Below are 11,416 nucleotides of genomic sequence, written 5' to 3' on the forward strand. Positions count from 1 at the left end.
GTCGACAATCTACTGGAAAATCCTTTTTAATCCTTGTCATATGTTGGATTCTGGGTTAAACTTGGAACATCGCTATCCTAGAGACATGACACATCAGAAGTAAGACTATAGTATCTGAGGGGTGATAGAGAATGGTTTTAACATCAGAAGTTAATGGTTATCTGTAGGAGCCAGATGGCTTCGGAATGTGCTGGTTGGACGGGAGGAAGTCACAGGATTGCTATAGGGGATACAGACAAATGGATTAGACAAATGAGGGATTGAGGTCAGGTCAGATCCCCTTAAGGGAGAAATTATTGTTTATTACCCTATTACTTCGTCTTCCTGTCAAACCATAAAATATGTAAAGAATGGAGAGAAGGAGGAGTGCCTAAATTGGAGTACATATACTTGTGGTAGTGTAAACATGTTTGCAGCTGTATTGACCCTCTCGAAATAATTTAACTTGGTTCAGCTTTCATAATGTCCATTCAGTGTTTTACTCTGAGAAATAGAACGTAAAACATGTTAAGAGAAATAATGAAGAGAAATTATAGATATAATGTGCTCGGTGCTCATCGGCCATTGTACAGTGCCTTGCGAAAGTATTCGGCCCCCTTGAACTTTGCGACCTTTTGCCACATTTCAGGCTTCAAACATAAAGATATAAAACTGTATTTTTTTGTGAAGAATCAACAACAAGTGGGACACAATCATGAAGTGGAACGACATTTATTGGATATTTCAAACTTTTTTAACATATCAAAAACTGAAAAATTGGGCGTGCAAAATGATTCAGCCCCTTTACTTTCAGTGCAGCAAACTCTCTCCAGAAGTTCAGTGAGGATCTCTGAATGATCCAATGTTGACCTAAATGACTAATGATGATAAATACAATCCACCTGTGTGTAATCAAGTCTCCGTATAAATGCACCTGCACTGTGATAGTCTCAGAGGTCCGTTAAAAGCGCAGAGAGCATCATGAAGAACAAGGAACACACCAGGCAGGTCCGAGATACTGTTGTGAAGAAGTTTAAAGCCGGATTTGGATACAAAAAGATTTCCCAAGCTTTAAACATCCCACGGAGCACTGTGCTGTGTAGCTAGGAAATTAATACTAAGTGTATGTTGTGTAGTAAGCTGTTAGTAGCCCATGTTCCTCATCCTAATAATTTGGTCTATTTTCACCAACATGGTATTGTAAACATATAACGTTAGTAGTTGTGGTGCTTGGCTTGCACGTGCAAATTCAGCACACACAACATTCTATAATTGATCTGTGTTTTTGACATGTCAAATTAAAAGCTTATTTAACGCGTCAAATAGTGTTATATGACGTGTATCTTTTTTGACACGCAAAGACCCAAACGGCGTTAATCTGCCTCACCCTAATAATTTGGTCTATTTTCACCTCTTTATTTTGCCAACTGTTCTAACTTGGTGGTGCACAAATAGCCTATAACCTGTTTGAGAGAAATGTTATCATCAAATATTGTAAGAGCTTCCCTGTCTGTTTACACAGCCCATTTATTTATTCTATGGTTCTGACTGGTACAGGGGAGTACACTGTAAGAACGACCCATGTTCTGAATTCTGTCGCTGTACATTTCAAAAGTGCTAAACAAATAGTTATATTGACTATGTCCGTCGTCGCTTGCTCATTAATGTCTTAATCAAAATTACGGATTGCCTCATCCGTTTGTCGTTCCCTTATGCCATAATTTGTACATCTCAATTGTCAGTAGAAATCACATTTGCTTAAGCAAGTCTGCCATATCAGCTATGTTGTTTTAAAGGCTGTAAATGAGGCTGAACTGTTTTGCTGCCAGACAGGTTTAGCAGTGGTAAGATGTTGGGACTCTAACAGATTTATGTAGGCCCTAACACATTGTGGCACCATTTGTCACCGTCATAGTGCAACTAATGTATTGTTTAGTGTTGTGAAGTGGCTTTGCTGGCATGCATCCCACATTTTTGGGTTTGCCCTACCAAGATGTGCATGCTAAAATCGTCAAAGCTGTAATTGCTGCCAAATGTGCTTCTCCAAAGTATTGACTTAGGGGTGTGAATACTTATGCAAAGTAGATATTTCATTTTCAATACATTTTCCCAAAATTCTAAAACATGTTTTTACTTTGTCATTATGGGGTATTGTGTGTAGATCAGTGAGAATATATATATATATTTTTTTATTAATTTTGAACTCCGACACAACAAAATGTGGAATAAGTCAAGGGGTATGCGTACTTTCTGAAGGCAATGTAATCTGCTGATATTTATATTATAGCTAGAATTCAAATTAAAACTATATTTTTTTATGGATTGTGCTTAATTTTAAAACAGCCCTCCATAGATACTCAGAAAGCTGATTTCAAATTTGAGGAAAGAACATTCATGTAATGTTGAGGAAAACTTGATTGAGGAATCAGGCAGAACTCCTTTATAAGAGTTTATTCAAGAAATTGCAGGGAAGTTCACACTCAGGATGAAGTGAAATGTACAGAATTACATAATCATTTATATACTTCAACTACACAAATAACTGCTTACCCCTCTATACGTGCAGGCAAGCTTACATGAGAGAAAATGAGAATTTGGCTCCACTCCCATTATACAAACAAGAACAGGTTCTAACCATTTCTAACAGTTTATGTGTCTAAGATATTTAGAGCCCAAACAGACAGAACAAGAATTTAGCCTGGTTGGACATTTTAGTGCGCTAAAGATGAGGTGCCAATAACAAATAACTCATTTGTGCACCATATTAAGAGTGTACTCTACAGCAGTAGACAAATAATAGTAAATAGTACATATAGTAATATTGAACTCAAGCATTTACATAGCATGTAACAAAACCATTTTACCCCATCAATTGCCCCTTTTATGCTTTGGTGTTCCATAAGCATAACCAACCTCTGTATACCTGATACACTGTCAGATAGGGTTTTAGACATTTAATTGAACATTCTAAACGGAGAGTTACATAGAAAATATTTGATAAAGGTCAGGGTCATTTCTATGGCAATAAGCACTATCACTGCCTAATGGGCAGTCTCCTTCCTCATTAAAGGGACACACCTCTGCCAAAGCAGAGACATCATGTAGTTCTTCTTGAGTGATTAATACAAACTGCAGTGGAGGAACGATTTTATGCTAAATTACTAAAAGCAAGTGAACAGGAAGAGCACAAACAGTATATCTTGCAAAATCCCAATTCCTATACATGTATGTTACATGCTCCTCCTTAGCCACCAAACAAATTCCATCCCCACTCTTCGGGCTGCTTTAGCTTTTCAATTTCTTATTTTAATGTGGGAGGTCAAGTCGGTGATGTTGTCCGCATTGTCTGGGATAAAAGTGCAACACTGAGCCAAATACTGCACACTTAAGGCAAATAGGGGTATGCAGAGGTCCCACACACCCAATAGGTGTTATTCCGTGTTTAGCCTCCTTTAAGGAAGTTGCAAATACCAGGTCTATCAGTCAAATTAGTGACCTGGTTGTTAGGTTTCTTTAGTATTGCCCAAACAGCATTAGCATGTTCACATTTTATAGCAAAATCGCACTTACTTGTTCCCACTTCAATAGTTCCTATCTCAGAGGTTAGACACACACAGCCTAGTTGCCTAGCGACTACCAGCTGTTTCGTTGGGGTAGAGAAGTTGAATGAGGGCAGGTAAAGACTTACTATATTGAATACTTCCAAATGTACTTGTTTTACTCATCTTGAAAATTAATGTAGCCTTATGCCAGGCGGTATACGCAGAATCAGATTGGTATTTACTATACCCTGAGTAATGATCAGTGGTTATATACTGAACCAAAATATAAATGCAACATGCAACCATTTCAAAGATTTTACTGAGTTACATTAGGCCCTAATCTATGGATTTCACATAACTGGGAATACACATAAGGATTTGTTAGTCACAGATACCTTAAAAGAATAAATAGGGGCATGGATGAGAAAACCAGTCAGTATCTGAAGTGACCACCATTTCCCTCATGCAACGCGACACACCGTCCTTCGCATAGAGTTGATCAGGCTGACCGTGGCCTGTGGAATGTTGTCCCACTCCTCTTCAATGGCTGTGAGAAGTTGCTGAATATTGGCCGGACAAGTGTTTGTGCTCAGCCCCCTCGGGGCCACGCATGTTTGCAACACAATCAGCACATTTGCAGATGACACAACAGTGGTAGGCCTGATTACCAATGACGACAAGAAAGCCTACATGGAGGAGGTGAGGGCCCTGGAGGAGTGGTGCCTGGCCCCTAAGATCCTCACAAAGTTTTACAGATGCACCGTTGAGAACATCCTGTGGTGCTGTTTCACTGCCTGGTACGGTAACAGCACCGTCCGCAACGGCAGGGCTCTCCAGAGGGTGGTGCAGTTCTATTTCATCTTCTATCTCAAGGCCATCAGACTGTTAAATAGTCACCACTAGCCGGCCTCGGACCTGTACCCTGCCCAGAACTTTAGTCACTGTCACTAGCCAGTTACAACCTGGTTACTTTGCCATGCACCTTAGAGGTTGCTGCCCTATGTACATAGTCATGGAACACTGGTCACTTCAATAATGTTTACATACTGTTTTACACAATTCATATGTACAGTTGAAGTCGGAAGTTTACATACACTTAGGATGGAGTCATTAAAACTAGTTTTTCCACCACTCCACAAATTTCTTGTTAACAAACTATAGTTTTGGCAAGTCGGTTAGGACATCTACTTTGTGCATGACACAAGTCATTTTTCCAATAATTGTTTACAAACGGATTATTTCACTTATAATTCACTGTATCATAATTCCAGTGGGTCAGAAGTTTACATACACTAAGTTGACTGTGCCTTTAAACAGGTTGGAAAACTCCAGAAAATTACGTTATGGCTTTAGAAGCTTCTGATAGGTTAATTGACATCATTTGAGTCAATTGGAGGTGTACCTGTGGATGTATTTCAAGGCCTTCCTTCAAACTAAGTGCCTCTTTGCTTGACATCATTGGGAAAATTAAAAGAAATCAGCCAAGACCTCAGAAATAAAATGCTAGACCTCCACAAGTCTGGTTCATGCTTGGGAGCGATTTCCAAACGCCTGAAGGTACCACGTTCATCTGTACAAACAATAGTATGCAAGTATAAACACCATGGGACCACACAGCCATCATATCGCTCAGGAAGGAGACGCGCTTTGTCTCCTAGAGATGAATGTACTTTGGTGCAAAAAGTGCAAATCAATCCGAAATGACCTTGTGAAGATGCTGGAGGAAACGAGTACAATAGTATCTATATCCACAGTAAAACGAGTCCTATATCGACATAACCTGAAAGGCCGCTCAGCAAAGAAGAAGCAGCTGCTCCAAAACTGCCATAAAAAAGCCAGACTACGGTTTGCAACTGCACATGGGGACAAAGATCGTAATTTTTTGAGAAATGTCCTGTGGTCTGATGAAACAAAAATAGAACTGTTTGGCCATAATGACCATCAATATGTTTGGAGGAAAAGGGGGAGACTTGCAAGCCGAAGAACACAATCCCAATCTTGAAGCACGGGTGTAGCAGCATCATGTTGTGGGGGTGCTTTGCTGCAGGAGGGACTTGTGCACTTCGCAAAATAGATGGCTTCATGAGGCAGGAAAATTATGTGGATATATTGAAGCAACATCTCAAGACATCAGTCAGGAGGTTAAAGCTTGTGGGTCTTCCAAATGGACAATGGCCACAAGCATACTTCCAAAGTTGTGGCAAAATGGCTCAAGGAAAACAAAGTCAAGGTATTGGAGTGGCCATCACAAAGCCCCGACCTCAATCCTATAGAACATTTGTGGGCAGAATTGAAAAAGCGTGTGTGAGCAAGGAGGCCTACAAACCTGACTCAGTTACACCAGCCTTGTCAGGATGAATGGGCCAAAATTCACCCAATTTATTGTGGAAAGCTTGTGGAAGGCTTACTCGAAACATTTGACCCAAGTTAACCAATTTAAAGTCAACGCTACCACATACTGATTGAGTGTATCGAATCTTCTGACCCACTGGGAATGTGATGAAAGAAATCAAAGCTGAACTAAATCATTCTCTCTACTATTATTCTGACATTTCACATTCTTAAAATAAAGTGGTGATCCTAACTGACCTAAGACAGGGAATTTTTACTAGGATTAAGTGTCAGGAATGTCAGAAAAAACTGAGTTTAAATGCATTTGGCTATGTATGTAGGTGTATGTAAACTTCTGAATTCAACTGTATATTTCTACTGTTCAAAAGTTTGGGGTCACTTAGAAATTTTCTTTTTTTTTTAAAGAAAAGCATTTTTTTTTTGTCCATTAAAATAATATCATATTGATCAGAAATACAGTGTAGACATTGTTAATGCTGATAAAAAGAAATTCATATCTACATTTTTTATTTAACTAGGCAAGCCACTAGGCTACCCTGCCGCCCAAATAGGCGTAGATATTCCATGAAAGGCCAGCATCCTGAAGTTGCCTCTTCACTGATGACGTTGAGACTGGTATTTCTGATCAATTTGATGTTATTTTAATGGACCAAAAATGTGCTTTTCTTTAAAGAACAAGGACATTTCTAAGTGACCCCAAACTTTTGAATGGTAGTGTATATATACATTACCAGTCAAAAGTTTGGACATACCTCATTCAATAGTTTTTCTTTAATTGTACTTTTTTCTACATTGTAGAATAATAGTGAAGACATCAAAACTATGAAATAACACATATGGAATCATGTAGTAACAAAAAAGTGTTAAACAAATCAAAATATATTACAAATTTGAGATTCTTCAAAGTAGCCACCCTTTGCCTTGATGACAGCTTTGCACACTCTTGGCAATATATATTTGTGTGTATGTATGTGTGTCTGTAAATATATCCAGTGGAAGAACACATGAGTTTAAACTTATAATCACCATCCATGTGTTCTTATCAAAGTAAACCTCCTGGAGACCATGGCTAGGGGCAAAGAGAGACAGGCCCTGAGATTTCTGTCTGATCTGGATGGAACCTACAAGCCAGAAGAGGAAAATCATTGTGAGTTTTTGTGAAGTGAATTGAAAAACATCCAACACTAAGTTAATGTGAAAATAGATGGTTTTGATTTTATTAGACATAATAAGAAACCTGTGGCGTGCTGGTATGGGAGGTTGTTGATGGGAACTTCCATTCCATTGACCTTCACCAATACGTCATTGTCCTTGGGGTACATGTCAATATCACTGGAATAATTGTAATCAATTCTAAAAAGGGAATGCAATTCCAAATGAAGCTCAGAAAATGTACAAGGCATCTCAACTGTCTGCCAAAGATGAGTCAGCTTTTGAAAATGCATTGCTATGGCTTAGCATGTTTTAATGCTCCACAGTATTTTGGACAATTGTAAACAAAAAGCATACTGTATATTTGCTGTACTCACATGTCAGAGATTATCACAATGATGTGGTTTTGTTCATGAAGGTTATCCTTCTTCAGCAGAACCATGAATTTCAGCTCTGTGGTGCAATCCTGAGCCAAAACTTGGTAGCGAGAGAGGGGCATCTCGTTTTTGTATCTCCTGTTGTTGAATGTGGTCAGTGTGCCTCTGACCATGCTGCATTCAGCTGGAGTCAAGAAAAATAAGAATCATAACACCATTCATTACACAGTTTGCCATTTTGTTTTTGTAACAATTATATTGGCCTCTTCTCACCTGCGCTGGCTTTGGAAAACATGTCGTTGATCAGAGACCGAAGAGAAAAGTGTGAACTTCAGTAAAAAAATAGGCCTAAGAGTACTGACCTTCGGTGTTTTCAGAATGACATTCAGAGTTCTCTCAGAGGCAACAGCCACAGTCAATTTGATTTGCTTAACACTGTTCTTGGCGGTTGCCTGGCTCATTCCTGCATAGAGAGACGCACTAGGGAGGTACTCAACCAACCTGAAACATTTCAAAGGCATTTTCATTTATTGTATTGACTTATTGAAAATAGTTAGTTGAGCACTATTTCATACAGTTTAGTAAATACTAGAGCAAAGTAAAGCCTAGAAATGTGTCTTTATAATGAAGTGAGTAACTGTATTTCTTTATGTAGCGCTTCAGTCCATGGGGAAGTTTGTCCCATGTCAGCTTCACACGGAATGCAGGGTCTAGACCCACAAGACCAGTCTCGGCTGTGATTTCAGTCTCAAATTCCTTGCACTCTACACCCCAGGCAAACTTAGCCTGAGACAGAAACAAAATGATGTGTTTATTTTATTATGTTCGTTATGACCTCAAGCAGTATAGAATGAAGCAATGCGACATTACAGTACAGTGGCATTGGAGACATGGCCTTTAGTCTTACCATGACTTTGTGGTTGCTTGGAAGAACACTGTCAGCACAAATTCTCCAGTTGTCATTTGGAGCAAGGTAGACAGGATGATTTGCAGTCTAAAAGTAGCTTTGTCCAAGTAAGTAGCAATCTGGTATCCCTGCCCGTCATTGTCAGCTCTTTCTGCACGGATGAGGATGGTCACGGCTGGGGCAACAGCATTGCCAAGGTATTTGGCCTGAAAAGACACAGTTCATTATTGTACTCACTCCCATTGTCAGCAATGGAGAGTAAGTATACACAGCCCCAGTTGTGATATAGAAGTTTTACCCATTTGTAGATTCTGCTGGAGGTTCTTACTTTAGAGTTTGTAAGTAAGTATAAGTATACCAACTCAGGTTTAATATCATCAAGCATCACTAATAGCTGCACATATTGTATGTGCACTATATAAACATTACCCGGTGGACGTGGTTCTTGGAAAACTTAATGTCAATTACTTCCTCCTGTAATAGGAAGAGCAGTGAAAATAGAGTAATTTAGGTAACTGCTTGAAAGTTCTGCGTCACCCTTCAGATGCGGGAGCTGGAAGAGCTGTGTTTGGAGGTACAGGACATAGAAGAGCTGGAGCTCAGTTTGCTTTTGCTGCTGCTGCTCTCGCTACTGCTGCTACGGATTGTCTTAGACCTCTTGCTGATTGGAGATGCATTCACATCAATGATCTTACTCTTGGCACGAGAAGATGAGGATATGGATTTGGAGGAAAACGGATGGAATGACAACTGCTGGAGAGAGAGCTGCTAGAACTGGGGGAAGATCTGCTACCACACTTCAGACCAAGTACCAGGATTTTATTGAGCTTCAACAGGACAGTTTTTCCCTCTGGAGCTTCTTTCTCTTCAGTCATGGTGTTGACTTTGATTATCTTTACTGTGGCCTTGGGTCCCAATTTGTACTCACTCAATGACTGGACCAGAAGCTGCCCACAAAGAAAGAGAGATACAATTGCTTCTCTAAGATAATTTCGTTTTTTTTATTGTATTGATAATTGTGTATTGGATGTAAATCATGAATATATCTTGCCTGGTGACACATCAACAAGGACTGAGTGTTTCCCAATCCATGCATAGAGAGGACAGTTTCTGATGAAAGCAGCGCTCTGACATGCTGACCAGACCAGACACGTCGCGTGCGCGAGCATCGCAAAATACATTTAGAAATCCATGTTATTCAATTATTGCACCCACACTGATCGCGTGCACCAACAAGCGTCTGCGATGCCAAGGGCTAAAATAGAACTCCTTTCTATTTCTGACGCAGATCGTGCTGAAAGTCCTGCCTCTCCCATCTCATTGGTTTATAGAAGCAGGTACCCACGTGCCATCTCCTTATTGTTTATACCCACGTGGGTGATTGAAAGACGAAATGTTTTGCCGGTTGTCATGGTAAAAGTGTAGATACCAATCACCATATCATTTCAAAGATGAAAAAGCCTGGAAGGAGGAGAGATGACTAGAAATGATTCGGTTGGCCTTTTTATGTGTGGATTAATTGTCGGAGTAGAAGACCTTGTGCATTTCAGGTAAAATAACAACTCAATGTTTATATACCAGGACAAATTAGCTAGCCACAGCAAGCTAGCTAAATAGGACAAATTAGCTAGCAAGCTAACTAGCTAAATTGCCATACATGTTTATTGCTTTTCGACCTATCCCCAAATTAATGTCATTGGTTCAGAGTTTGTTTTGATATTTTAACCTGCGTGTTGTGATCACGTTTGGTGTAGGGGGACAAAATATTTGCACACGATGGCGCAAGCGCGCAGCCGGTTTGGGTTCCGTGTGAGATTCAATCTCAGCACATGCCTTGAATCCGAATAATTTGGATTTAGCACACATTCATTCTTGGGCATGAAGTTGGAAGGTATATCATTGTAAGTGATTTCAGATGACCTTGACTGAAAAAAAGACAAGACGGGAAAGAGATTAGATGTCATTACTACAAGAAGAAATGGCTGCTGAAAAGTAGTGTCAAAATAGAATATTAATCTTACCTGTCACGAGTCCGACCGAGGGTGTTTCCCCTTCCCGGGCAGGTGGCGCTCGGCGGTAGTCGTCACCGGCCTATTAGCTGCCACTGATTGTTTTTCCTCCCCCTCCTTGTATGTTTAGTGGTAGCACCTGTGTAGGGTTAATTAGTTTGTCTTTATTAGACAGCCGGCCCGCCTGGTTGTTGTGCGGGATTATTTCAATGTAACCTTCGGCTCTGTTGTAGAGGTACGTGTTTGTGCCTGGTCGTGATTTGTTCCATTGTACATTTTGATTCCCTGTGTTTGGGAACGTAACTTTTGTGAGCACCCTGTGGTGCGTTAGGTGCTATTAAAAGACGCACAGCATTGAACTCTCTGTCTCCTGCATTTGACTCCACACCCACGACACCCGGAGCATTACATTACCAAACTACCAATCATAGAAGATGCAATCTTAGATGGGAATATCTCCTTTGACAGCTGTGATACATATTTGGTGACAGGAATCATTAGTGTGATTTTTACAGCTGCGATGTCTTCCACGTTTCTTGCCAATGCAAGGGTCTCAACACTAGCAGTGGAAGACAGTTTAAATGTATGCATTCAATAGAACCATGGAATATGTAATGCTAGTAAATCCATTTTACTACCTGTTCTAGAAAAAGCTACTACATAACCGTACAGATGCAATGAGATCAATGGTCTGAACAGAAATGAAATGTTCCATATTGACTGACCTTCATGTCTTAAAGTAATTGACTGACGTTTCTCTTTGCTTATTTGAGCTGTTCTTGCCATAATATAGACTTGGTCTTTTACCAAATAGGGCTATCTTCATTATACCAACCGTACCTTGTCACAACACAACTGATTGGCTCAAACGCATTAAGGAAAGAAATTCCACAAATTAACTTTTAACAACCTGTTAATTGACATGCATTCCAGGTGACTAACTCATGGAGCTGGTTGGGAGAATACCAAGAGTGTGCAAAGCTGTCATTAAGGCAAAGGGTTGCTACTTTGAAGAATCTTATATAAATATAAGATTATAAAATATTATATATAAATATAAAATATATCAAATCTAAAATATTTTTTGATTTGTTTAAC

At 39.7% G+C, this 11,416-nt stretch overlaps 1 pseudogene; it reads right to left on the minus strand.

Moving 5' to 3' along the window:
- Window positions 1-157: 157 nt before the first annotated feature.
- Window positions 158-8,694, minus strand: LOC109897232 (vitellogenin-like; annotated as a pseudogene).
- Window positions 8,695-11,416: the final 2,722 nt, after the last annotated feature.

This window comes from Oncorhynchus kisutch, linkage group LG10, assembly GCF_002021735.2.
Source record: "Oncorhynchus kisutch isolate 150728-3 linkage group LG10, Okis_V2, whole genome shotgun sequence".
Taxonomy (NCBI): domain Eukaryota; kingdom Metazoa; phylum Chordata; class Actinopteri; order Salmoniformes; family Salmonidae; genus Oncorhynchus; species Oncorhynchus kisutch.